Raw genomic sequence first — 23,634 nt, forward strand, 5'->3', positions numbered from 1 at the left:
TGAGGGTTAGGGTGAAGGATAGCGTTAGGGTGAAGGTTAGGGATACGGTTAGGGTTATGGTTAGAGTGACAGTGAGAGTTAAGGTTAGTTTTTAGGTTAGGGTTAGGGTTAGGGATACGGTTATGGTTAGGGTTAGGGTGACGGTGAAGGTTAGGGTGAGGTTTAGGGTTAGGGTGAGGTTAAGGTTTAGGGTGAAGTTTAGGGTGAGGTGAGGTTTAGGGTGAGTGTTAAGGTGAGGGTAAAGGTGAGGGTGAGGGTATGTGTTAGATTGAGGGTTAGGTTGAGGGTTAGGTTTAGGGTGAGTGTTAGTGATAGGTTTACGGTTAGGATTAAGGTGAGGGTGAGGGTGAGGTTTAGGGTTAGGGTTAGGTTCAGGGTGAGGGTGAGGTTCAGGGTTAGGATTAGGGTTAAGGTTAGGGTTAGGCTTAGGCTGAAGGTGAGGGTGTGGCTGAGGGTTAGGGTTTGGGTGAGAGTGATGATTAAGGTGAGTTTTAGTGTGTGGGTTAGTGTTGGGGTTAGTGTGAGGATTAGGATTAGAGTTATGGTTAGGGTAAGGGTTAGGGTTAGATATAGGGTAAGGTTTAGTGTTAGGGTTAGGGTGAGAGTGAGGGATAGGTTTAGTGTGAGTGTTAGGGTGAGGGTTAGGTTTAGTGTTAGCTTTAGGGTGAGGGTGAGGGTTAGGGTGAGTGTGAGGTTTAGGGTTTCGCTGAGGGTTAGGGTGAAAGTGAAGTTTACGGGGAGGGTGAGACTTAGAGTTAGGGTTAGGTTTAGGGTGAGGGTTAGTGTGAGGATAAGGGTTAGGGTTAGGTTTAGGGTTAGTGTGAGGATTAGGGTTAGGGAGAGGGTTAGAGTTATGGTGAGTGTGAGGGTTATGTTTAAGGTTGTGTGAGGGGTAGGGTTAGGGTGAGGGGTAGGGTTAGGTTTTGGGTTAGGGTGAGGGTGATGGTGAGGGTGAGGGTTAGGGTGAGGGTGAAGTTGAGGGTGATGGTGAGGGTTAGGGTTAGGGTTAGGTTGAGGTTTAGGCTTAGTGTGAGGGTTGGGCGAGCATGAGCTTAAGGGATAAGGTGAGGGTTAAGGTGAGGGTGAGAGTTTGGGTTAGGGTTAGTGTTTGGGTGAGGGTTCATGTGAGGGTTAGGGTTAGGGTTAGGTTTAGGGTTAGTGTGAGGTTTACGGTTAGGGTGAGGGTAAGTGTTCGGGTGAGGGTTAGGATTAGGGTGAGGGTTATGGTTAGGTTGAGGGTTTGGGTTAGGGTTATTGTTAGGGTAAGGTTTAGGGTTACAGTTACGGTGAGAGTGAGGGTGAGAGTTAGGGTTAGGGTAAGGGTGAAGTTTAGTGTTAGGGTTAAGGTTAGAGTTCGGGTTAAGGTGAGGGTGAGGTTTAGGGGTAGAGTTAGGATTAGGGTGATGTTTAGGGTTAGGGTGTGTGTTAGGTTGGGGTTGTAGGTAAGGGTAAATTTGAGTGTTAGCCTGAGGGTGAGCGTTACAGTAAGGGTGAGGGTTAGGGTTAGGGTGAGGGTTAGTGTTAGGATTAGGGTGAGGGTGAGGGTTAGTTTGAGGATTAGTGTTTGGGTTAGTGTGAGGTTTAGGGTGAGGATGAGGGTTAGGATTAGTGTTATGGTGAGGTTTACGGTTAGGTTGATGCTTAGGGTTTGTGTGAGCGTTAGTGTTAGCATTAGGGTTTATGTTAGGGTGAGGGTAAGTGTTAGGGTGAGGGTTAGGATTAGGGTGAGGGTTATGGTTAGGGTGACTGTGAGGGTTAGGGTTAGGGTTATTGTTAGGTTTAGGGTTAGGGTTAGGGTTATGGTTAGGGTTAGGGTTAGGGTTAGGTTTAGGGTTAGGGTTAGGATGAAGTTTAGTTTTAGGGTTATGGTTAGAGTTAAGGTTAGGGTGAGGGTGAGATTTAGGGTTAGAGTTAGGGTTAGTGTTAGTGTTATGGTTAGGGTGAGGGTTAGGGTTAGTCTTAGGCTTAGGCTTAGGCTTAGGCCGAGCATGAGGGTGAGAGTTAGGTTTCTGGTTAGGGTTCGGGTTAGGGCGAAATTTAGATTGAGGTTTGGAGTTAGGATTAGGGTAAGGGTGAGGGCTAGGGTTAAGCTTAGGATGAGGGCTAGGATTAGGGATACAGTTAGGTTTAGGATTAGGGTTAGGGTGAGGGTGAGTATGAGGTTTAGGGTTAGGGTTAGGCTTAGAGTTAGGGTGAGGGTTAGGGTTAGGCTTTGGCTTAGTGTGAGGGTGAGGCTGAGGATTAGGTTTAGGGTTAGGGTTAGGATTAAGGTTAGGGTTAGTGTTAGGTTTAGTGTTAGGTTTAGCGTTAGGATTAGGGTGAGGGTATGTTTGAGGGTGAGGGTTAGGGTGAGGGTTAGGGTTAGGGATACGGTTAAGGTTATGGTTAGAGTGATGGTGTGAGTGAGTGTTAGTTTTAATGTTAGGGTAATGTTTAGTGTTAGGGTTATAGTGAGAGTGAGGGTTAGGTTTAGTGTGAGTGTTTGGGTGAGGTTTAGGTTTAGTGTTAGCTTTAGGGTGAGGGTGAGGATTAGGGTTAGGGTAAGGGTTAGGGTTAGGTTTTGGGTTAGGGTGAGGATGATGGTGAGGGTGAGGGTTAGGGTGAGGGTGAAGTTTAGGGTGATGATGAGGGTGACAGTTAGGGTTAGGTTGAGATTTAGGCTTAGTGTGAGGGTTGGGTTAGCATGAGTTTAAGGGATAGGTTGAGGGTTAAGTTTAGGGTGAGGGTTATGGTTAGGGTGAGTGTGAGGGTTAGGGTTATTGTTATGGTTACGGTTAGAGTTATGGTTATGGTTATGGTTATGGTTAGTGTTAGGGTTAGAATGAAGTTTAGTTTTAAGGTATGTGTTAGAGTTAAGGGTAGGGTGAGGGTGAGATTTAGGGTTAGAGTTAGGGTTAGGTTTAGGATTAGAGTTAGGGTGAGGGTGAGTGTGAGGTTTAGAGTTAGGGTTAGGCTTAGAATTAGGGTGTGGGTTAGGGTTAGGCTTTGGGTTAGTGTGAGGGTGAGGCTGAGGATTAGGCTTATTTTTAGGGTTAGGTTTATTGTTAGAGTTAGTGTTAGTGTTAGTGTTAGGGTTAGGGTTATGGATAGAGTTAGGGTTAGAGTTAGGATTAGCCTTAGGGTTAGGATGAGGGTGAGGGTGGGTTTGAGGATTAGAGTTAGGGTTTGGGTAAGGCTTAGGTTTAGGCTTATTGTTAGTGTTATGCTTAGGGTTAAGTGAGCATGAGGTGAGCATGAGGCTGAAGGTGAGGTTTATGGTTAGGGTTAGGGTTAGTGTTATTCTTAGGGTTAGGGTTAGAGACACGGTGAAAATGAGGTTGAGGGTGAGGGTTTTGGTTAGGGTGCAGTTTAGGGATAGGTTTATGGTAAGGGTTAGGGTGAGGGTGAGGTTTACAATTAGAGTTATTTTTATGGGGAGGGTTAGGGTTAGGGTTTGGGTTAGGGTGAAGTTGGGGGTGAGGATTAGAGTTAGGTTTAGGGTTAGGGTTAGGTTTAGGTTTTTAGGTTAGGGTTAGGGTTAGGGTTATGGTGAGGGTTAGTGTTAGGGTTAGGTTTAGGGTTAGGCTGAGGGTGAGGGTGGGTGTGAGGATTAGGGTTAGGGTTAGGGTTAGCCTCAGGTTTAGGCTGAGGGTGAGGGTGAGGGTGAGGGTTAGGATTAGTTTGAGGGTTAAGGTGAGGATTAGTGTTAGGGTTAGTGTTAGTGTTAGGGTTAGGGTGAGGGTGAGATTTTGGGGTAGAGTTAGGGTTAGGGTGAGAGTTAGTTTGAGTGTTAGGGTTAGGGTGAGGGTTAGGATGGGGGTGAAGGTAAGGGAAAACGTGACGGTTAGGCTGAGTGTGAAGTTTATTGCAAGGGTGATGGTTAGGTTTAGGGTGAGGGTGAGGGTTAGGGGTAGTGTGAGAGTTAGGGTTCGGGTTAATTTTAGGATTAGGGTTAGGATTAGGTTAAGGGTTACGGTGAGGGTGAGGGTTAGTGTCAGTTTGAGAGTTAGGGTTAGGATTAGTGTTAGGTAGAGGGTTAGGGTTAGGGTGAGTGTTAGGGTGAGAGTTAGGATGAGGGTTAGAGTTAGGATTAGGTTTAGGGTGATGGCTAGGGGCGGGTGAGGTTTAGGGTTAGGGTTAGGGTGAGGTTTACGGTTAGGTTTAGGGTTAGTGTGAGGGTTAGGATGAGAGTTAGGGTTACGGTGATGTGAGGGTTAGGGTTGGCGTGAGGTTTAGGTTTAGTATTAGGGTTAGGGTGAGGGTGAGTGTTAGGATTAAGGTTAGGGTTAGAGTTAGCTTTAGGGTTCGGATTAGTGTTATTGTTAGGGTTTACGGTCACAGTAACAGTGAGGGTGAGGATGAGGGTGAGGTTTAGGGAGAGTGTTAGGGTGAGGTTTAGGTTTATGGTTAGGATTAGGGTTAGGGTGAGGGTGAGGTTTAGGGTTAGATTTAGGTTTAGGGGGAGTGTTAGATCAAGGGTTAGGTTTAGGGTTAGTGTTAGGGTTAAGGTTAGGGTGAGGGTTAGTTTGAGGTTTAGGGTTAGGGTTATGGTTAGTGTTAGGATTAGAGTGAAGGTGAGGGTGAGCGTGAGGGTGAGGTTTAGGCTTAGGCTTAGGCTAAGGGTTAGCCTGAGGGTGAGGATGGGATGAGGATTAGGGTTAGGGTGATGGTTAGGATTAGGGTAAAGGTGAGGGCTCGGGGGAGGGTGAGGGTTAGGGTAAGGCTTAGGCTTAGGCTTAGGGTTAGGCTGAGGGTGAGTTTGAGGATGAGCGTTAGGGTTAGCGTGATGGTTAATTTTACGGTTAGGGTGAGGGTTAGGATGAGGTTTAGGGTTAGGGTGAGGTTAGGGTGAGGATGATGGTAAGGGTAAAGGTGAGGTTTACACTGAGGGTGAGGTTTAAGATAAGGGTGAGGGTTGGGTTAGGTTTAGGGTTAGTGTAAGGGTTAGGGTTAAGGATAGGATAAGGGTTAGAATGAGGATTAGTGTTACGGTTAGTGTGAGGATTAGGGTGAGGATGAGGGTCAGGTTTAGGGAGAGGGTGAGGGTTAGAATTAGGGTTAGTGTGAGGGCTAGGGTGAGGGTTAGGGTTAGTGTGAAGGTTAGTGTTAGCGTTAGGGTTAGTGTTAGGTTGACGGTAAGTGGTAGGGGGAGGGTTAGGGTTAGGGTGAGGGTTATGGTTAGGGTGAGGGTTAGGGTTAAGGTGAGGGTGAATGTTAGGTTGAGTGTTAGGGTGAGGGTTAGGGTTAGGGATAGAGTTAGGTTTAGGATTAGGGTAAGGGTGAGGGTGAGTGTGAGGGTTAGGGTTAAGGTTAGGCTTAGGGATAGGGTGCGGGTTAGGGTGAGGGTTTGGGTTAGGATGAGGGTGAGGCTGAGGATTAGGGTTAGGTTTAGGGTTATGGTTAGGGTTAGATTTAGGGTTAGGGTTAGGATTATGGTTAGGGTTAGGGTTAGGCTTAGGCTTATTGTTAGGCTGAGGTTGAGTCTGAGGGTTAGGGTTATAGTTATGGTTAGGGTTAGGATTAGGGTTAGGGGAAGTGTTATTGTTAGGGTTAGGGTTAGAGTTATGATGAGGTTGAGAGTGAGGGTTAGAATTAGGGTTAGGGTGAGGGCTAGGGTGTGGGTTAGTGTTAGGGTGAAGGTTAGGTTTAGGATTAGGGTTATGATTAGGGTGAGCGTAAGGGTTAGGGTTATTGTTAGGGTTAGGGTTAGGGTTATGGTTACGGTGAGTGTGAGGGTGAGAGTTAGGGTTAGTGTTAGGGTGAAGTTCAGTGTTAGGGTTAGGGTTAGAGTTAGGGTTAAGGTGAGGGTGATGTTTAGGGGTAGAGTTAGGTTTAGGGTGAGGGTTAGGGTCAAGGTAAGGGTTAGGGTGAGGGTTAGGGTGGGGTTGAAGGTAATGGTAAATTTGAGGGTTAGCCTGAGGGTGAGGGTTACAGTAAGGGTGAGGGTTAAGGTTAGGGTGAGGGTTAGTGTTAGGGTTAGGGTGAGGGTGAGGGTTAGATTGAGGATTAGTGTTAGGGTTAGTGTGAGGTTTAGGGTGAGGTTGAGGGTTAGGGTTAGTGTTATTGTGAGGTTTATGGTTAGGGTAATGCTTAGGGTTAGTGGGAGCGTTAGTGTTAGCTTTAGGGTTTATGTTAGGGTGAGGGTAAGTTTTAGAGTAAGGGTTAGGGTTAGAGTGAGGTTTATGGTTAGGGTGAGTGTGAGGGTTAGGGTTAGGTTTATTGTTAGGGTTAGGTTTTGGGTTAGGGTTATGGTTATGGTTAGGGTTCGATTGAGGTTTAGTTTTAAGGTTAAGATGAGGGTGAGATTTAGGGTTAGAGTTAGGGTTAGTGTTAGTGTTAGGGTTAGGGTGAGGTTAGGGTTAGGGTTAGGCTTAGGCTTAGGCTTGGGCTTAGGCCGAGCATGAGGGTGAGGGTTAGGGTTCGGGTTAGGGTTCGGGTTAGTGTGAAGGTTAGATTGAGTTTTAGGATTAGGATTAGTGTAAGGGTGGGGGCTAGGGTTAGGGTTAGGGTGAGGGCTAGAGTTAGGGATAGGGTTAGGTTTAGGATTAGGGTTAGGGTGAGGGTGAGTGTGAGGTTTAGGTTTAGGGTTAGGCTTAGAGTTAGGGTGAGGGTTAGGGTTAGGGTTTGGGTTAGGGTGAGGATGAGGCTGAAGATTAGGGTTAGGTTTATGGTTAGGTTTAGGATTAAGGTTAGTGTTAGGATTAGGGTTAGGGTTAGGGTTATGGTGAGGGTTAGGGTTAGAGTTAGAATAAGGCTTATGGTTAGGATGAGGGGGAGGGTGGGTTTGAGGATTAGAGTTAGGGTTAGGGTTAGGTTTAGGTTTAGGCTTATTGTTAGTGTTATGGTTAGGGTTAAGTTTGCGGTGAGCATGAGGCTGGAGGTGAGAGTTATAGTTAGGGTTAGGGTTGAGTTAGGGTTATTGTCATTCTTAGGGTGAGGATTAGGGTTAGGGTGCGGTTTAGGGTTAGGTTTAGGGTTAGGGTTAGTGTGAGGGTGAGGTTTAGGATTAGAGTTAGTGTTAGGGGGAGGGTTAGGGTTAGGGTTTGGGATAGGGTGAGGGTGGGGCTGAGGATTACGGTTAGGTTTAGGGTTAGGTTTAGCGTTAGGTTTAGGGTTAGGGTTAGGGTTATGGGGAGGGTTAGGATGAGGGTTAGTGTTAGGATTAGGGTTAGGCTGGGGTTGAGGCTGAGGGTGAGGCTTATGGTTAGGGTTAGGATTAGGGTTAGGGTAAGTGTTATAGTTAGTGTTACGGTTAGACTTATGGTGAGGTGGAGGGTGAGGGTGAGGGTTAGGGTTAGGGTGAGGTTTAGGGTTAGAATTTGGGTTAGGGTTAGTTTTAGTTTGAGGGTGTCGTTAAGGTTAAAGTTGAGGGTTAGGCTGAGGGTGAGGGTTACGGTAAGGGTGAGGGTTAGGTTTAGGGTGAGGGTTAGGGTTAGGGTTGGGGTGAGTGTTAGGGTTCGGGTTAAGTTTAGGGTTTGGTTGAGGGTTAGGGTACGGGTAACGGTGAGGGTGAGGGTTAGGGTTAGGTTGAGGGTTAGTGTTAGGATTAGGGTTAGGGTGAGGTGAAGTTTAGGGTTAGTGTTAGGATGAGGGTTATGATGAGGGTTAGGGATAGGATTAGGGTTAGTGTGAGGGCTAGTTTGAGGTTAAGGTTTAGGGTTAGCATTAGGGTGATGTTTAGGGTTAGGGTTAGGGTGAGGGTGAGGGTGAGGTTTACGGTTAGAGTTAGGGTTAGGGTGAGGCTGAAATTGCGGGTTAGGTTTATGTTAGTGTTAAAGTTAGGGTTAGTGTGAGGGTTAGGTTGAGGGTGAGGGTTAGGCTTAAGGTTAGTATTAGGAATAGCATAAGGGTTAGGGTGAGTGTGAGGGTTAGGGTTAGGCTTAGGTGTAGGGTTAGGCTGAGGGTGAGGTTGAGATTGAGGGTTAGGGTTAGGTTTATGGTGAGAGATAGGGTTCGTTTAAATTTAGGGTTAGGGTGAGGGTTAGGGTTAGGTTTAAGGTGAGCTTGAGTTTTAGGGTAAGGTTGAGGCTTAGGGTTAGGATTAGGTTTAGGGTAAGGGTTAAGGTTAGGGTTAGGGTGAGGTTAAGTATGAAGATTAGGGATAGGGTGAGGGCTAGGTTGAGGGTGAGGTTTAGATTTATTGTTAGATTAAGGTTGAGGTTTAGAGTTAGGGTTATGGTGAGGGTTAGTTTGAGGGTTAGGGTTACGGTGAGGGTGAGGGTTAGGGTTAGGGTGAGGTTGATGGTAAGGGTAAAGGTGAAGTTTAGGCTGAGGTTGAGGGTTAGGGTGACGGTTAGTGTTTGGTTTAGGGTAAAGGTAAGGGTGAGGGTTAGGTTCAGGGTGATTGTTAGATTGAGGATAAGGGTTAGGGTTCGTGTGAGGTTTAGGGTGAGGATGTGGGTTAGGGTTAGGGTGAGGGTGAGGGTAAAAGTTAGGGTTAAGGTGAGGGCTAGGGTGAGGGTGAGTGTTAGGGTTAGGGTTAGGGTTAGGGTGAGGTTTAGGATTATGGTGAGGGTTAGAGTTAGTGTGAGGTTTAGTGTTCGGGTTAGGGGCAGTGTTAGGGAGAGGGTAAGTGTTAGGGTGAGGGTTAGGTTTAGGGTGAGGTTTATGGTTAGGGTGACGCTTATGGTTAGTGTTATTGTTAGGGTTAGGTTTACGGTTACGGTGAGTGTGAGGGTGAGATTTAGGGTTAGGGTTAGGGTGAAGTTTAGTGTTAGGGTTAGGGTTAGATTTAGGGTTAAGTTGAGGGTGGGGTTTAGGGGTAGAGTTAGGTTTAGGGTGCGAGTTAGGGTCAGGGTTAGGGTTAGGCTGCGGGTTAGGGTGGGGTTGAAGTTAAGGGTAAATTTGAGGGTTAGGCTGAGGGTCAGGGTTACAGTAAGGGTGAGGGTTAGGGTTAGGGTGAGGGTTAGTGTTTGAGTGAGGGTGATGGTGAGGGTTAGATTGAGGATTAGTGTTAGGGTTAGTGTGAGGTTTAGGGTGAGGATGAGGGTTAGGGTTAGTGTTAGGGCGAGGTTTATGGTTAGGGTGATGCTTCGGGTTAGTGTGAGCATTAGAGTTAGCATTGGGGTTTATGTTAGGGTGAGGATAAATGTTAGGGTGAGGGTTAGGGTTAGGGTGAGGGTTATGGTTAGGGTGAGTGTGAGTGTTAGTGTTAGGGTTATTGTTAGGGTTAGGGTTAGGGTTATGGTTAGTGTTAGTTTTAGGTTTAGGGTTAGTGTTAGGGTTAGGATGAGGCTTAGTTTTACTGTTAGGGTTAGAGTTAAGGTTAGGGTGAGGGTGACAGTTAGGGTTAGAGTTAGGGTTAGTGTTAGTGTTAGGGTTAGGGTGAGGGTTAGGGTTAGGTTTAAGCTTAAGCTTAGGCTCGGGCTTAGGCCGAGCATGAGGGTGAGGGTTAGGGTTTGGGTTAGGGTTCGGGTTAGTGTGAAGTTTAGATTGAGGTTTAGGGTTAGGATTACGGTAATGGTGAGGGCTAGGGTTAGGGTTAGGGTATGGGCTAGGGTTAGGGAAAGGGTTAGGTTGAGGATTAGGGTTAGGGTGAGTGTGAGTGTGAGGTTTAGGGTTAGGGTTATCCTTAGAGTTAGGGTGAGGGTTAGGGTTAGGGTTTGGGTTATTGTGAGGGTGAATCTGAGGATTAGGGTTAGTTTTAGGGTTAAGTTTATGGTTAGAGTTATTGTTAGGCTTAGGCTTAGGATGAGGGTGTGGGTGGGGTTGAGGATTAGAGTTAGGGTTTGGGTTAGGCTTAGGGTTAGGTTTATTGTTAGTGTTATGGTTAGGGTTAATTTTGCTGTGAGCATGAGGCTGAAGGTGAGGGTTATGGATACGGTTAGGGTTAGGGTTAGGGTTAGGGGGAGGGATAGGGTGATGTTTAGGGTTAGGGTTAGTGTTAGGGTAAGTGTGAGGATGAGGGTTAGGTTGAGGTTTAGGGATATGGTTAGGTTTAGGTTTAGGGTTAGGGTGAGACTGAGTGTGAGGTTTAGGGTGAGGATTAGGCTTAGGCTTATGGTTAGGCTAATGGTGAGGATGGGGGTGAGGATTAGGTTTAGGGCTAGGCTTAGGCTTAGGGTTAGGCTGAGGGTGAGGGTGGAGGTGAGGTTTAGGGTTAGGGTGATGGTTAGGATTAGGGTAAGGGTGAGGGCTCCGGTGAGGGCTAGGGTTAGGGTAAGGCTTAGGCTTAGGCGTCGGGTTAGGCTGAGGGTCATTTTGAGGGTGAGGTTTAGGGTTAGCATGATGGTTAGGTTTACTGTTAATGTGAGGGTTAGGATGAGATTTAGGGTTCGGGTGAGGTTAGGGTGAGGATGATGGTAAGGGTAAAGGTGAGGTTTACGCTGAGGGTGACTGTTAAGATGAGGGTGAGGGTTAAGGTAAGGGTGGGGGTTAGTGTTAGGGTGAGGCTGAGTGTGAGATTTAGGGTGAGGATTAGGATTAGGCTTACAGTTAGGCTAAGGGTGAGGGTGGGGGTGAGGATTAGGGTTAGGGTGATGGTTAGGGTTAGGGGTAGTGTTATTGTTAAGGTTAGGGTTAGAATTACCGTGAGGGTGAGGGTGGGGGTGAGGATTAGTGTTAGGTTTAGGTTTAGGGTGGGGTTTAGGGTTGGTTTAGGATTATGGTTAGGGTTTGGGTGAGGTTTAGGGTTAGATATAGTGTTAGGGGGAGGGAAAGTGTGAGGGTCAGGGATAGGGTTTATTGTTAGGGTTAGGGTGAGGGTGAGGGTTAGGTTGAGATTTAGGGTTAGGGTTAGGATTAGGGTTAGTGTGAGGGTTAATTTTAGGGTTAGGGTTAGTTTTAGGGTGAGGGTTGGTGTTAGGGTGAGGGTTTGGGTTATTGTGAGGGTTAGGGTTAGGGTGAGGGTTAGGATAAGGATTAGGGTTATTGTTAGGGTTAGGTTTAATGTTTCAGTTATGGTGAGGGTGAGGATGAGGGTTAGGGTTAGGGTTAGGGTGAGGTTTACGGTTTGGTTTAGGGTTAGAGTGACGTTTAGGGTGAGTGTGAGGATTAGGGTTAGAGTTAGGGTTAGGGTGAAGGTTAAACTGAGGTTTAGGGTTAGGGTTAGTGTTAGGGTTAGGGTTAGGGTGAGAGTAAGGGGTGTGTTAGGATTACAGTTTTGGTTAGGTTTATGGTTAGGGTTAGCCTTAGGGTTAGGTGAGGCTGAGGTTTAGGGTTAGTATTAGGGTTAGGGTGAGGCTGAGGGTGAGGGTGAGGTTAGGATTAGGGTTAAGATTAGGATTCGGGTTTTGGTTAGGGTGAGTGTGAGGGTTAGGGTTAGGGTTAGTCTTAGGTTTAGGCTGAGGGTGAGGCTTATGGCAAGGGTGAGCAATAGGGTTAGGGTGAGGGTTAGGGTTAGGGTTAGTGTGAGAGTTAGGGTTCGGGTTAAGTTTAGGGTTAGGGTTAGGGTAAGGGTTTCGGTGAGGGTGAGGGTTAGTGTCAGTTTGAGAGTTAGGGTTAGGATTAGGGTTAGAGTGAGGGTTAGTGTTAGGGTTAGTGTTAGGGTGTGGGTTAGGATGAGGGTTAGGGTTAGGATTATGGTTAGGGTGAGGGCTAGTGGCAGGTGAGGTTTAGCGTTAGGGTTAGGGTGAGGTTTATGGTTAGGGTTAGGGTTTGGGTTAGGGTGAGGTTGAGGTTTAGGGTTAGTGTTAGGGTTAGAGTGAGGCTGAGGTTGAGGGTTAGGGTTAGGGTGAGGTTTAGTGTTGGGATTAGTGTTAGAGTTAGGGTTAGAGCGAGGGTTAGGTTGTGGGTGAGGTTTAGGCTTAGCGTTAGGATTAGGTTTAGGATGAGGGTGAGGGTGAGTTTGAGGGTTAGGGTTAGGTTGAGGGTTAGGGTTAGGATTAGGGTTAGATTGAGGGTTAAATTTAGGGTTAGGGTGAGGGTAAGAATGAGGATTAGGGTTAGGATTAGCATTATGGTGAGGGCTAGGTTGAGGGTGAGGGTTAGGGTTAGTGTTAGATTAAGGTTTATGGTTAGGTTTAGCTTTAGGGTGAGGGTTAGGTTGAGGGTTAGGGTTACAGTGAGTGTGAGGGTGAGTGTTAGGGTAAGGGTTAGGGATAGGATTAGGGTTAGGGTGAGGGTGAGTGTTAGGATTAGGTTTAGGGTGAGGGTGAATGTTAGGATTAGGGTTAGGATTATGGTTAGGTTTAGGTTTAGGTTTGGGATAAGGGTTAGGGTGAGGGTGAGGTTTAGGTTTAGATTTAGTTTTAGTTTGAGGTTTAGTTCGGGGGTGAAGTTTAGGGTTAGTGTTAGGGTTAAGGTTAGGGTGAGGTTTAGGTTGAGGTTTAGGGTTATGGTTAGGGTTATGGTTAGGATTAGGGTGAGGGTGAGTGTTAGGTTGAGGATTAGGTTTAAGGTGAAAGTGAGGGTTAGGGTTACAGTGAGTGTTAGGGTCAGGATTAGGGTTAGGGTGAGGGTGAGTGTTAGGATTATGATTAGGGTTAAGGTTAGGTTTAGGGTTAGGATTAGGGTTAGGGTGAGGCTGAAGTTTAGGGTTAGGGTTAGGTTTAGTTGGAGTGTTAGGTCAGGGGTTAAGGTTAGGTTTAGTGTTAGGGTTAAGGTTAGGGTGAGGGTTAGGATGAGGTTTAGGGTTATGGGTAGGGTTAGTGTTAGGTTTAGGATTAGGGTGAGGGTGAGTGTGAGGTTTAGGGTTAGGGTTAGACTTAGGTTTAGGGTTAGGCTTAGGGTGAGGGTAGAGGTGAGGATTAGGGTTAGGGTGATGGTTAGGGTTAGGGTGAGTGTTAGGGTTAGGATGAGTGTTAGGTTTAGGATTAGGGTTAGGGTGAGGGCTAGGGTGAGGTTGAGGATTAGAATAAGGTTTAGGGTTAGGGTGAGGGTTTGGGTGAGGATGAAGGTAAGGGTAAAGGTGGGTTTAGGGTGAGGGTGAGGGTTAAGATAAGGTTGAGGGTTAGGTTTAGGATTAGGGTTAGATTTAGTGGCCAGGTTAGGGTCAGGGTGATTGTAAGATTGAGGATTAGGGTTAGAGTTAGTGTGAGGTTTAGAGAGAGGATGAGGTTTAGGGTTAGGGTGAGGGTGAGGGTTAGAATTACGGTTAGGTTGAGGGCTAGGGTGAGGGTGAGGGTTAGGGTTAGGTTTAGGGTGAGGGTGAGGGTGAGGTTTAGGGTTAGGGTTAGTGTTACAGTTAAGGTGCGTTTGAGGGTTAGTTTGAGGTTTAGGGATAAGTTTAGGTTTAGTATTAGGGTTCGATTGAGGGTGAGTGTGAGGGTTAGGGTGAAGGTTAGGCTTAGGCTTCTGGTTAGGCTGAGGGTGAGGGTGGGGTGAGGATTATGGTTAGGGTGATGGTTCGGGTTAGGTTTAGTGTTATTGTTAGGGTTTGGGTTAGAGTTACGGTGAGGGTGAATGTGCAAGTGAGGGTTAGGGTTAGGTTTAGGGTGGGGTTTAGGGTTAGGGTTAGGGTTACGGTGAGGCTGAGGTTTAGGTTTAGAAATAGGGTTAGGGGTAGGGTTAGGGAGAGGGTTAGGCTTACGCTTAGGCTTAGGCTTAGCTCGAGCATGAGGGTTCGGGTAGGGTTCGGGTTCAGGTTCGGGTTAGGTTTAGGTTGAGAGTTAGGTTGAGGTTTAGGGTTAGGATAAGTTTAAGGGTGAGGGCTAGGCTGAGGGTTAGGTTGAGGATTATGGTTAGGGATAGGGTTAGGTTTAGGATTAGGGTTAAGTTGAGTGTGAGGGTTAGGATTAGGGTTAGGGTTAGGCTTAGAGTAAGAATGAGGTTTAGGGTTAGTGTTTGCGTTAGGATGAGTTTGAGGCTGAGGATTAGGGTTAGGTTTAGGGTTAGGTTTAGGGGTAGTGTTAGTGTTAGTTTTAGGGTTAGGGTTAGGGTTAGGGTGAGGTTTAGATATAGGGTCAGGGGGAGGGTTAGGGTGAGGGTTACGATTAGGGGTAGTGTAAGGTTTAGGTTGAGGGTGAGGGTTACGTTGACGTTTAGGGATAGGGTTAGGGTTAGGTTCAGTTTGAGGGTTAGTGTTAGTGTTAGGGTTAGTGTTAGGGTGAGGGTAAGTGTTAAGGTGAGTTTATGGGTTATGGTGACGGTTATGGTTAGGGTGATGGTTAGGGTTATGGTTAGGTTTATTGTTAGGTTTAGGTTTAGGGTTATGGTTACAGTGAGGTTGAGGGTGAGGGTTAGGGTTAGGGTTAGTTTGAGGTTTAGGGTTTGGGTTAGGGTTAGGGTTAGGGTGAGCGTGAGGGTGAGGTTTAGGGTTAGAGTTAGGGTTAGGGTGAAGCTTAGGGTTAGGTTTAGGGTGAGAGTTAGGGGGAGGGTAAGGATTATTGTTAGGGTAAGGGATAGCATTAGGGTTAAGATTAAGTTGAGGGTCAGTGTGTTTTTTAGGGTTAGGTCTAGGGTTAGGCATAGGTTTAGGCTGAGGTTGAAGATGATGGTTAGGGTTAGGGTTAGGGTTAGGGATAGGGGGAGGGTTAGGATTAGGGTTAGGTTTAGGATTAGGGTTTCGGCAAGCGCTAGGGTGAGGGTGAGGCTTAGGGTTAGAGTTAGGGTGAGGTTTATGGTTAGGGTTAGGCTTAGGGTGAGGGTGAGCGATATGGTTAGGGTTAGGCTTAGGCTTAAGGTTAGACTGTGGGTGAGGGTGGGGGTGAGGTTTAGGTTTAGGGTGAGTGTGAGGGTTACCGTTAGGTTGAGAGTTAGAGTTAGAATTAGGGTTAGGGTGAAGGTTAAGGTTAGGGTTAGGGTGAGGGTAAGGATGAGGATTAGGGTTAGGATTAGGGTTAGAGTGAAGGCTAGGGTGAGGTTGAGGGTTAGGGTTAGTGTTAGATTAAGGTTTAGGGTTAGGGTTAGGGTTAGGGTGAGGATTAGTTTGAGGGTTAGGGTTACAGTGTGGGTGAGGATTAGGGTTAGGGTGAGGGTTAGGGTTAGGATTAGGGTTAGCTTGAGTGTGACTATTAACTTTAGCGTTAGGGTTAGGGTTAGGATTAGTGTTATTGTTAAGGTTAGTGTTAGAGTTATTGTGAGGGTGAGGGTGAGGGTGAGGGTTAGGGTTAGGGTTAGGTTGAGGTTTAGGGTTAGGGATTAGGATTAGGGTTAGGGTGAGGGTGAGGTTTAGGGTTAGATTTAGGGTTAGTTGGAAGGTTAGGTCGAGGGTGAGCCTTAGGTTTAGTTTTAGGATTAAGGTTAGGGAGCGCGTTAGGTTGAGGTTTAGGGTTATGGTTAGGGTTAGGGTTAGGATTAGGGTGAGGGTGAGGGTGAGTGTGAGGGTTAGGGTTAGGCTTAGGCTTAGGCTTAAGGTTAGGCTGAGGGTGAGGGTGGGTGTGAGGATTAGGTTTAGGGTGATGTTTAGGGTTAGGGTTAGTGTGAGGGTTAGGATTAGTTTTAGGGTTAGGGTGAGGGCTAGGGTGAGGGTGAGGTTTAGGGTAAGGTTTATGCTTAGGCTTAGGGTTAGGCTGAGCTTGAGGTTGAGGGTGAGGGTTAGGGTTAGGATGATTGTTAGGTTTACAGTTAGGGTGAGTGTTAGGATGAGGTTTAGGGTTAGGGTGAAGGTTAGACTTAGGTTATGGTGAGGGTGAGGTTTAGGGGTAGAGTTAGGGTTAGTATGAGGGTTAGGGTTAGGGTGCAGGTTAGCCTGGGAGTGACGGTAAGGGTAAAGCTTAGGATTAGGCTGAGGGGGAGGGTTCCGGTAAGGGTGAGGGTTAGGGTTAGGGTGAGCGTGAGTGTTAACATTAGGGTGAGAGTGAGGGTTAGATTGAGGATTAGCGTTAGGTTTAGTGTGAGGTTTAGGGTAAGGATGATTGTTAGGGTTAGGGTGAAGACTAGGGTGAGTGTGAGGGTTAGGGTTAGTGTTAGTGTGAGGGTAAGTTTTAGGCTGAGGTTAAGGTTAGGGTGAGCGTTATGGTTAGGGTGAGTGTTAGGTTTAGGGTTAGGTGTATTGTTAGGTTTCGGGGTAGGGTTACTGTTACTGTGAGGGTGAGCGTGCGGATTAGTTTAGGGTTAGGATGAGGTTTTGGTTTAGGGTTAGGGTTAGAGTTAGCGTTAGGGTGAGGGTTAGGTTTAGGGTTAGGCTTAGGCTTAGGAAAAGCATGAGGGTGATTGTTCCGCTTCGGTTCCGGGTGAGGGTTAGGTTTGGTTGAGAGTTAGGTTGAGGTTTAGGGTTAGGATAAGTTTAAGGGTGAGGGCTAGGCTGAGGGTTAGGGTGAGTGTTAGGGTTAGGGATAGGGTTATGTTTAGGATTAGGGTTAGGGTGAGTGTGAGGGTTAGGATTAGGGTTAGGGTTAGGCTTAGAGTTAGGATGAGGTTTAGGGTTTGAGTTTGGGTTAGGGTGAGGTTGAGGCTGAGGATTAGGGTTAGGTTTAAGGTTAGGTTTAGGGGTAGTGTTAGTGTTAGGGTTAGGGTTAGGGTTAGGGTTAGGGTGAGGGTGAGATTTAGATATAGGGTTAGTGGGAGGGATAGGGTGAGGGTTAGGGTTAGGGGTAGTGTTAGGTTTAGGTTGAGGGTGAGGGTTAGGTTGAGGTTTAAGGGTAGTGTTAGGGTTAGGGTCAGTGTGAGGGATAGTGTTAGTGTTAGGGTTAGTGTTAGGGTGAGGGTAAGTGTTAGGGTGACTTTATGGGTTAGGGTGACGGTTATGGTTAGAGTGAGGGTTAGGGTTAGGGTTAGGGTTAGGGTTAGGTTTAGGTTAAGGGTTACGGTTAGGGTGAGGGTGAGGGTGAGGGTTAGGGTTAGGGTTAGGTTGAGGTTTAGGGTTTGGGTTAGGGTTAGATTTAGGGTTAGGGTGAGGGTGAGGTTTAGGGTTAGGGTGACGCTTCGGGTTAGGGTTAGGGTCAGAGTTAGGGGAGGGTAAGGGTTAGTGTTAGGGTTAGGGATAGGATTATGTTAAGGGTTAAGGTGAGGGTCAGTGTGTTTGTTAGGGTTGGGTCTAGATTTAGGGTTAGATTTAGGCTGAGGGTGAGGGTGATGTTTTAGGGTTAGGGTTAGGTTTAGGGTTAGGGGGAGGGATAGGATTAGGGTTAGGGTTAGGATTAGGGTTTCAGCTAGCGCTATGGTTAGGGTGAGGCTTAGGGTTAGAGTTAGGGTGAGGTTTATGGTTAGGGTTAGGGTTAGGGTGAGGTTGAGGTTTAGGGTTAGAGTTAGGGTTAGGGTGAGGCTGAGGGTGAGGGGTAGGGTTAGGGGTAGTGTTAGGTTTAGGTTTAGGGTTAGGATGAGGGTTAGGGTGTGGGTTAGGGTTAGGCTGAGGGTGAGGATGAGGGTGAGGGTTAGGTTGAGGAATAGGATTAGGGTTAGGGTGAGGGCTAGGGTTGGGTGAGGGTTAGGGATAGGGTTAGCGTGAGGTTTACGGTTACGGTGATGGTTAGGGTTAGTGTGAGGGTTAGTGTTAGGTTTAGGGTTATTGTTAGGGTTAGGGTAAGTGTTAGTGTGAGGGTTAGGTTTAGGGTGAGGTTTATGGTTAGGGTGAGGGTTAGGTTATTGTTAGTGTTAGGGTTAGGTTTATGGTGAGGGTGAGGGTGAGTGTTAAATGTAGGGTTAGGATGAGGTTTAGGTTTAGGGTTAGGGATAGAATTAGGGTTAGGGTGACAGTGAGGTTTAGGGTTAGAGTTAGGGTTTGTGATAGGGTTAGGGTTAGGGTGAGGGTTAGGGTTTGTCTTAGGCTTAGGCTTAGGCTTAGGCTGAGCATGAGGGTGAGGGTTAGGGTAAGGGTTAGGGTTAGCGTTAGGGTTAGGGTTAGGGTTAGGGTTAGGGTTAGGGTGATGGTTCTGTTTAGGATTAGTGTTATTGTTAGTGTTAGGGTTAGAGTTACAGTGAGGGCGCGGGTGCAGGTGAACTTTAGGGTTAGGCTTAGGGTAGGGTTTACGGTTAAGGTCGGATTAGGGTTGGGTTGAGGGTGAGGTTTAGGTTTAGATTTGGGGTTAGTGTTAGGGTGAGGTTTAGTGTTAGAGTTAGGGTTAGGGTGAGGCTGAGAGTGAGGTTTAGGTTTAGGATTATTGTTAGTGTTAGGCTTAAGGTGAGGGTTAGGTTGAGGGTGAGGGTTAGGGTTAGGGTTAGGATTAGGATTAGGGTTAGGGTTAGGGTGAGTGTAAGGGTTAGGGTTAGGGTTAGGGATAGGCTTAGGGTTAGGCTGAGATTGAGGGTTAGGGTTAGGGTTAGTGTGAGGTATGGAGTTAGGGTTAGGGTGAGTGTTAGGGTTAGTTTTAGGGTTAGGCTGAGGATTAGGCTGAGGATGAGGGTGTGGGTTAGGGTTAGGATGAGGGTTAGGGGAGGGTAAGGGTTAGTGTTAGGGTTAGGGATAGGATTAGGTTTAGGGTTAAGGTGAGGGTCAGTGTGTTTGTTAGGGTTAGGTCTAGAGTTAGGCTTAGGTTTAGGCTGAGGGTGAGGGTGATGATTAGTGTTAGGGTTAGGGTTATTTTTAGGGTTAGGGTAAGTGTTAGGGTGAGGATTAGGTTTAGGGTGAGGGTTATGGTTAGGGTGAGGTTTAGGGTTATGGTTAAGGTTATTGATAGTGTTAAGGTAACGGTTAAGTTGAGGGTGAGGGTGAGGGTTACGGTTAGGGTTAGGATGAGGTTTAGGTTTAGGGTTAGGGATAGAATTAGGGTTATGCTGACAGTGAGGTTTAGGTTTAGTGTTAGGGTTTGTGATAGGGTTAGGGTTAGGGTGAGGGTTAGGGTTAGGCTTAGGCTTAGGCTTAGGCTTAGGCCAAGCATGAGGGTGACGTTTAGGGTTAGGGTGATGGTTCTGTTTAGAATTAGTGTTATTGTTAATGTTAGGGTTAGAGTTACGGTGAGGGTTAGCGTTAGGTTGACATTTAGGGTTAGGGTTAGGGTTAGGGTTAGGGTGAGGGTGAGGTTTATGATTAGAGTTAATGTTAGGGTGAGGCTGAAATTGAGGGTTAAGTTCAGGGTTAGTGTTAGAGTTAGGATTAGTGTGAGGGTTATGTTGAGGGTGAGGGTTAGGCTTAATGTTAGGATTAGGATTAGCATAAGGGTTAGGGTGAGTGTGAGGGTTAGGGTTAGGGTTAGGCTTAGGGTTAGGCTTAGGGTGAGGTTGAGAGTGAGGGTTAGGATTAGGTTTACAGTGAGAGTTAGGGTTCGGTTAAATTTAGGGTTAGGGTGAGGGTTAGGGTTATGTTTATGGTGTGCTTGAGTTTTAGGGTAAGGTTGAGGCTTAAGGTTAGGATTATGTTTAGGGTAAGGGTTAAGGTTAGGGTTAGGGTGAGGTTAAGAATGAAGATTAGGGATAGGGTGAGGGCTAGGTTGAGGGTGAGGTTTAGGGTTAGTGTTAGATTAAGGTTGAGGGTTAGAGTTAGGTTTAGGGTGAGGGTTAGGTTGAGGGTTAGGGTTACGGTGAGGGTGAGGGTTAGGGTTAGGGTGAGGGTTAGGGTGAGGATGATGGTAAGGGTAAAGTTGAGGTTTAGGCTGAGGTTGAGGGTTAGGGTGAGGGTTAGTGTTTGGTTTAGGGTTAAGGTAAGGGTGAGGGTTAGGGTCAGGCTGGTTATTAGATTGAGGATTAGGGTTAGGGTTAGTGTGAGGTGTAGGGTGAGGATGTGGGTTAGGGTTAGGGTGAAGGTGAGGGTTAAATTAGGGTTAAGGTGAGGGGTAGGGTGAGGGTGAGTGTTAGGGTTAGGGTTAGGGTTAGGATGAGGGTTTGGGTTATGGGGAGGGTTAGGATGAGGGTAGGGTTAGGATTAGGGTTAGGGTGAGGGTGAGTGTGTGTGTTAGGGTTAGGTTTAGGGTTAGGCTTAGGGTTAGGCTTAGGCCGAGCATGAGGGTTCGGGTATGGGTTCGGGTTCGGGTTCGGGTTCGGGTTAGTTTGAGAGTTAGGTTGAGGTTTAGGGTAGGATAAGTTTAAGGGTGAGGGCTAGGCTGAGGGTTAGGTTGAGGGTTAGGGTTAGGGATAGGGTTAGGTTTAGGATTAGGGTTAAGGTGAGTGTGAGGGTTAGGATTAGGTTTAGGGTTAGGCTTAGAGTTAGAATGAGGTTTATGGTTAGGGTTTGGGTTAGGATTAGGTGGAGGCTGAGGATTAGGGTTAGGTTTAGGGTTAGGTTTAGGGGTAGTGTTAGTGTTAGTGTTAGTGTTAGTGTTAGGTTTAGTGTTAGGGTAAGGTTTAGATATAGGGTCAGGGGGAGGGTTAGGGTGAGGGTTAGGATTAGGGGTAGTGTTAGGTTTAGGTTGAGGGTGAGGCTTAGGTTGACGTTTAGGGTTAGGGTTAGGGTCAGGGTCAGTTTGAGGGTTAGTGTTAGTGTTAGTGTTAGGGTGAGGGTAAGTGTTAGGGTGAGGTTATGGGTTATGGTGACTGTTATGGTTTGGGTGAGGGTTAGGGTTAGGGTTAGAGTTATTGTTAGGTTTATTTTTAGGGTTATGGTCAGGGTGAGGGTGAGGATGAGGGTTTGGGTTAGGGTTAGGTTGAGGTTTAGAGTTTGGGTTAGGGTTAGGGTTAGGGTGAGGGTGAGGTTTAGGGTTAGAGTTAGGGCTAGGGTGACGATTCAGGTTAGGGTTAGGGTGAGAGTTAGGGGGAGGGTAAGTGATAGTGTTAGGGTTAGGGATAGGATTAGGGTTAGGGTTAAGGTGAGGGTCAGTGTGTTTGTTAGGGTTAGGTCTAGGGTTAGTCGTAGGTTTAGGCTGAGGGTGAGGGTGATGGTTAGGGTTAGGGTTAGGGATAGGGGGAGGGTTAGGATTAGGGTTAGTGTTAGGATTAGGGTTAGGGCAAGGGCTAGGGTGAGGGTGAGGTTTAGGGTTAGAGTTAGGGTAAAGCTATGGGTGAGGGTTAGGGTTAGGATTAGTGTTAGTTTTAGGGTTAGGATTAGGGTGAGGATTAGGGTGAGGGTTATGGTTAGGTTTAGCGTTAGGGTTAGGCTGATGGTAAGCGTGAGAGTGAGGGATAGGGTGAGGATGAGGGTTAGGGTTAGGGTGAGGGCTAGTGTTGCGTGAGCGTTAGGGATTGGATTAGTGTGAGGTTTAAGGTTAGGGTGATGGTTAGTGTTAGTGTGAGGGTTATTGTTAGGATTAGGGTTATTTAAAGGGTTAGGGTAAGTGTTATTGTGAGGGTAAGGGTTAGGATGAGGGTTATGTTTAGGGTGAGGATTAGGGTTATGGTTAAGGTTATTGTTAGTGTTATGGTTAGGTTTATGGTGAGGGTGAGGGTGAGTGTTACATGTAGGGTTAGGATGAGGTTTAGGTTTAGGGTTAGGGATAGAATTAGGGTTAGGGTGACAGTGAGGTTTAGGGTTAGAGTTAGGGTTTGTGATAGGGTTAGGGTTAGAGTGAGGGTTAGCGTTAGGATTAGGCTTAGGCTTAGGCTTTGGCCGAGCATGAGGGTGAGGGTTAGGGTTAGGGTGATGGTTCTCGTTAGGATTAGTGTTATTGTGAGTGTTAGGGTTAGAGTTACGGTGAGGGTGAGGGTGCAGGTGAGGGTTAGGTTTAGGGTTAGGCTGGGGTTTACGGTTATTGTTAGGGTTAGGGTTAGGGTGGGGCTGAGAGTGAGGGATAGGTTTAGGATTAATTTTAGGGTTAGGCTTAAGGTGAGGGTTAGGTTGAGTTTTAGGGTGAGGGTTAGGTTTAGGAGTAGGATTAGGGTTATGGTTAGGGTGAGTGTGAGGGTTAGGGTGAGGGTTAGGCTTAGGTTGAGGGTTAGGGTTATGGGGAGGTTTAGGATTAGGGTTAGGTTTAGGATTAGGGTTAGGGTGAGGGTGAGTGTGTGTGTTAGGTTTAGGTTTAGGGTTAGGCTTAGGGTTAAGCTGAGGGTGAGTTTGAGGGTTAGGGTTATGGTTAGGGTGAGGGTTAGGGTAAGAGTTAGGGGGACAGTTAGGAAGAGGGTTAGAGTTAGGTTTAGGGTTCGGTGAGGGCTAGGGTGAGGGTGGTGAGGGTTAGGGTTAGGGTATCTGTGAGAGATATGGTTCGGTTTAATTTTAGGGTTACGTTGAGCGTTAGGATAAAGGTTATGGTGAAGGTGAGGGTTAGGGTTGGGTTGAGGGTTAGGGTTCGGGTTAGGGGTTGAGTGAGGGTGACGGTGACAGTTAGGTTTAGTGTTAGGGTGTGGGTTAGGATGAGGGTTACGGTTCAGATTAGGGTGAGGGTGAGGGCTAGGGTGAGGGTTAGGTTTAGGTTTAGGGTTAGGGTGAGGTTTAGGGTTAGGTTTAGTGTTAGGGTTAGGGTGAGTGTAAGGTTTAGGGTTAGAGTTAGGGTTAGGGTGAGGCTGAGTTTGAGGGTTAGGGTTAGTGTTAGTGTTAGATTTAGGGTTAAGGTGAGGTTTACGTTGAGTGTGAGGGTTAGGCTTAGGGTTAGGATTAGGTTTAGGTTAAGGGTTAGGGTGAGTGTGAGCAATATGCTTAGGGTTCGGTTTAGGCTTAGGGTTAGATTGAGGGTGAGGGTGGGGGTGAGCATTAGTTTTAGGGTGAGTGTGAGGGTTAGGGTTAGGTTGAGGGTTAGGGTTAGGGTTACGGGGAGCGTGAGGGTTAGGGTTAGGTTGACAGTTAGGGTTAGAGTTAGGGTTAGGGTGAGGGTTAAGGTTAGGGTTGGGTGAGGGTAAGGATGAGGATTAGGGTTAGGATTAGGTTTAGGGTGAGGGCTAGGGTGAGGTTGAGGGTTAGTGTTACAGTTAGATTAAGGTTTAGGGTTAGGGTTAGGGTGAGCATTAGGTTGAGGGTTAGGGTCTTAGTGAAGGTGAGGATTAGGTTTAGGGTGAGGTTTAGGTTTAGGTTTAGGCTTAGGCTTTGGCTTAGACTTAGGCCGAGCATGAGGGTGAGGGTGAGGGTTCAGGTCCGGGTGACGGTTATTGTTAGGTTGAGAGTTAGGTTGAGGTTTAGGGTTAGAATAAGTTTAAGGGTGAGGGCTAGGCTGAGGGTTAGGGTGAGGGTTAGGGTTAGGGATAGGGTTAGGTTTAGGGTTAGGGTGAGTGTGAGGATTAGGATTAGGATTAGGGTTAGGCTTAGATTTAGGATGAAGTTTAGGGTTAGGATTTGGTTTAGGGTGAGGTTGAGGCTGAGGATTAGGGTTAGGTTTCGGGTTAGGTTTAGGGGTAGTGTTAGTGTTAGGGTTAGGGTTAGGGTTAGGGTGAAGGTGAGGATTAGATATAGGGTTAGTGGGAGGGATAGGGTGAGGGTTAGGGTTAGGGTTAGTGTTAGGTTTAGGTTTAGGGTTAGGGTGAGGGTTAGGGTGAGGTTTAGGGTTAGGTTTAGGGTTAGGGTAAGGCTGAGGGTGAGGATGAGGGTGAGGGTTAGTGTGAGGATGAGGGTTAGGGTGAGGGTGAGAGCTAGGGTTGGGTGAGGGTTAGGGATAGGGTTAGCGTGAGGTTTATGGTTACGGTGATGGTTAGGGTTAGTGTGTTGTTTAGTGTTAGGGTTAGATTTATTGTTAGGGTTAGGGTAAGTTTTAGGGTGAGGGTTAGGTTTAGGGTGAGGGTTATGGTTAGGGTAAGGGTTAGGGTTATGGTTAAGGTTATTGTTAGGGTTAGGGTTACGGTTAAGGTGAGGGTGAGGGTGAGGGTTACGCTTAGGGTTAGGATGATGTTTAGGTTTAGGGTTAGGCATAGAATTAGGGTTAGGGTGACAGTGAGGTTTAGGGTTAGAGTTAGGGTTTGTGATAGGGTTAGGGTAAGGGTGAGTGTTAGGGTTAGGCTTAGGCTTAGGCTTAGGCCGAGCATGAGGTTGATGGTTAGGGTTACGGTGATGGTTCTGTTTAGGATTAGTGTTACTGTTAGTGTTAGTGTTAGAGTTACGGTGAGGGTGAG

Source organism: Dipodomys merriami, unplaced genomic scaffold (genome assembly GCF_024711535.1).
Source record: "Dipodomys merriami isolate MVZ:Mamm:240054 unplaced genomic scaffold, mDipMer1.0.p SCAF_96, whole genome shotgun sequence".
NCBI classification, from domain to species: domain Eukaryota; kingdom Metazoa; phylum Chordata; class Mammalia; order Rodentia; family Heteromyidae; genus Dipodomys; species Dipodomys merriami.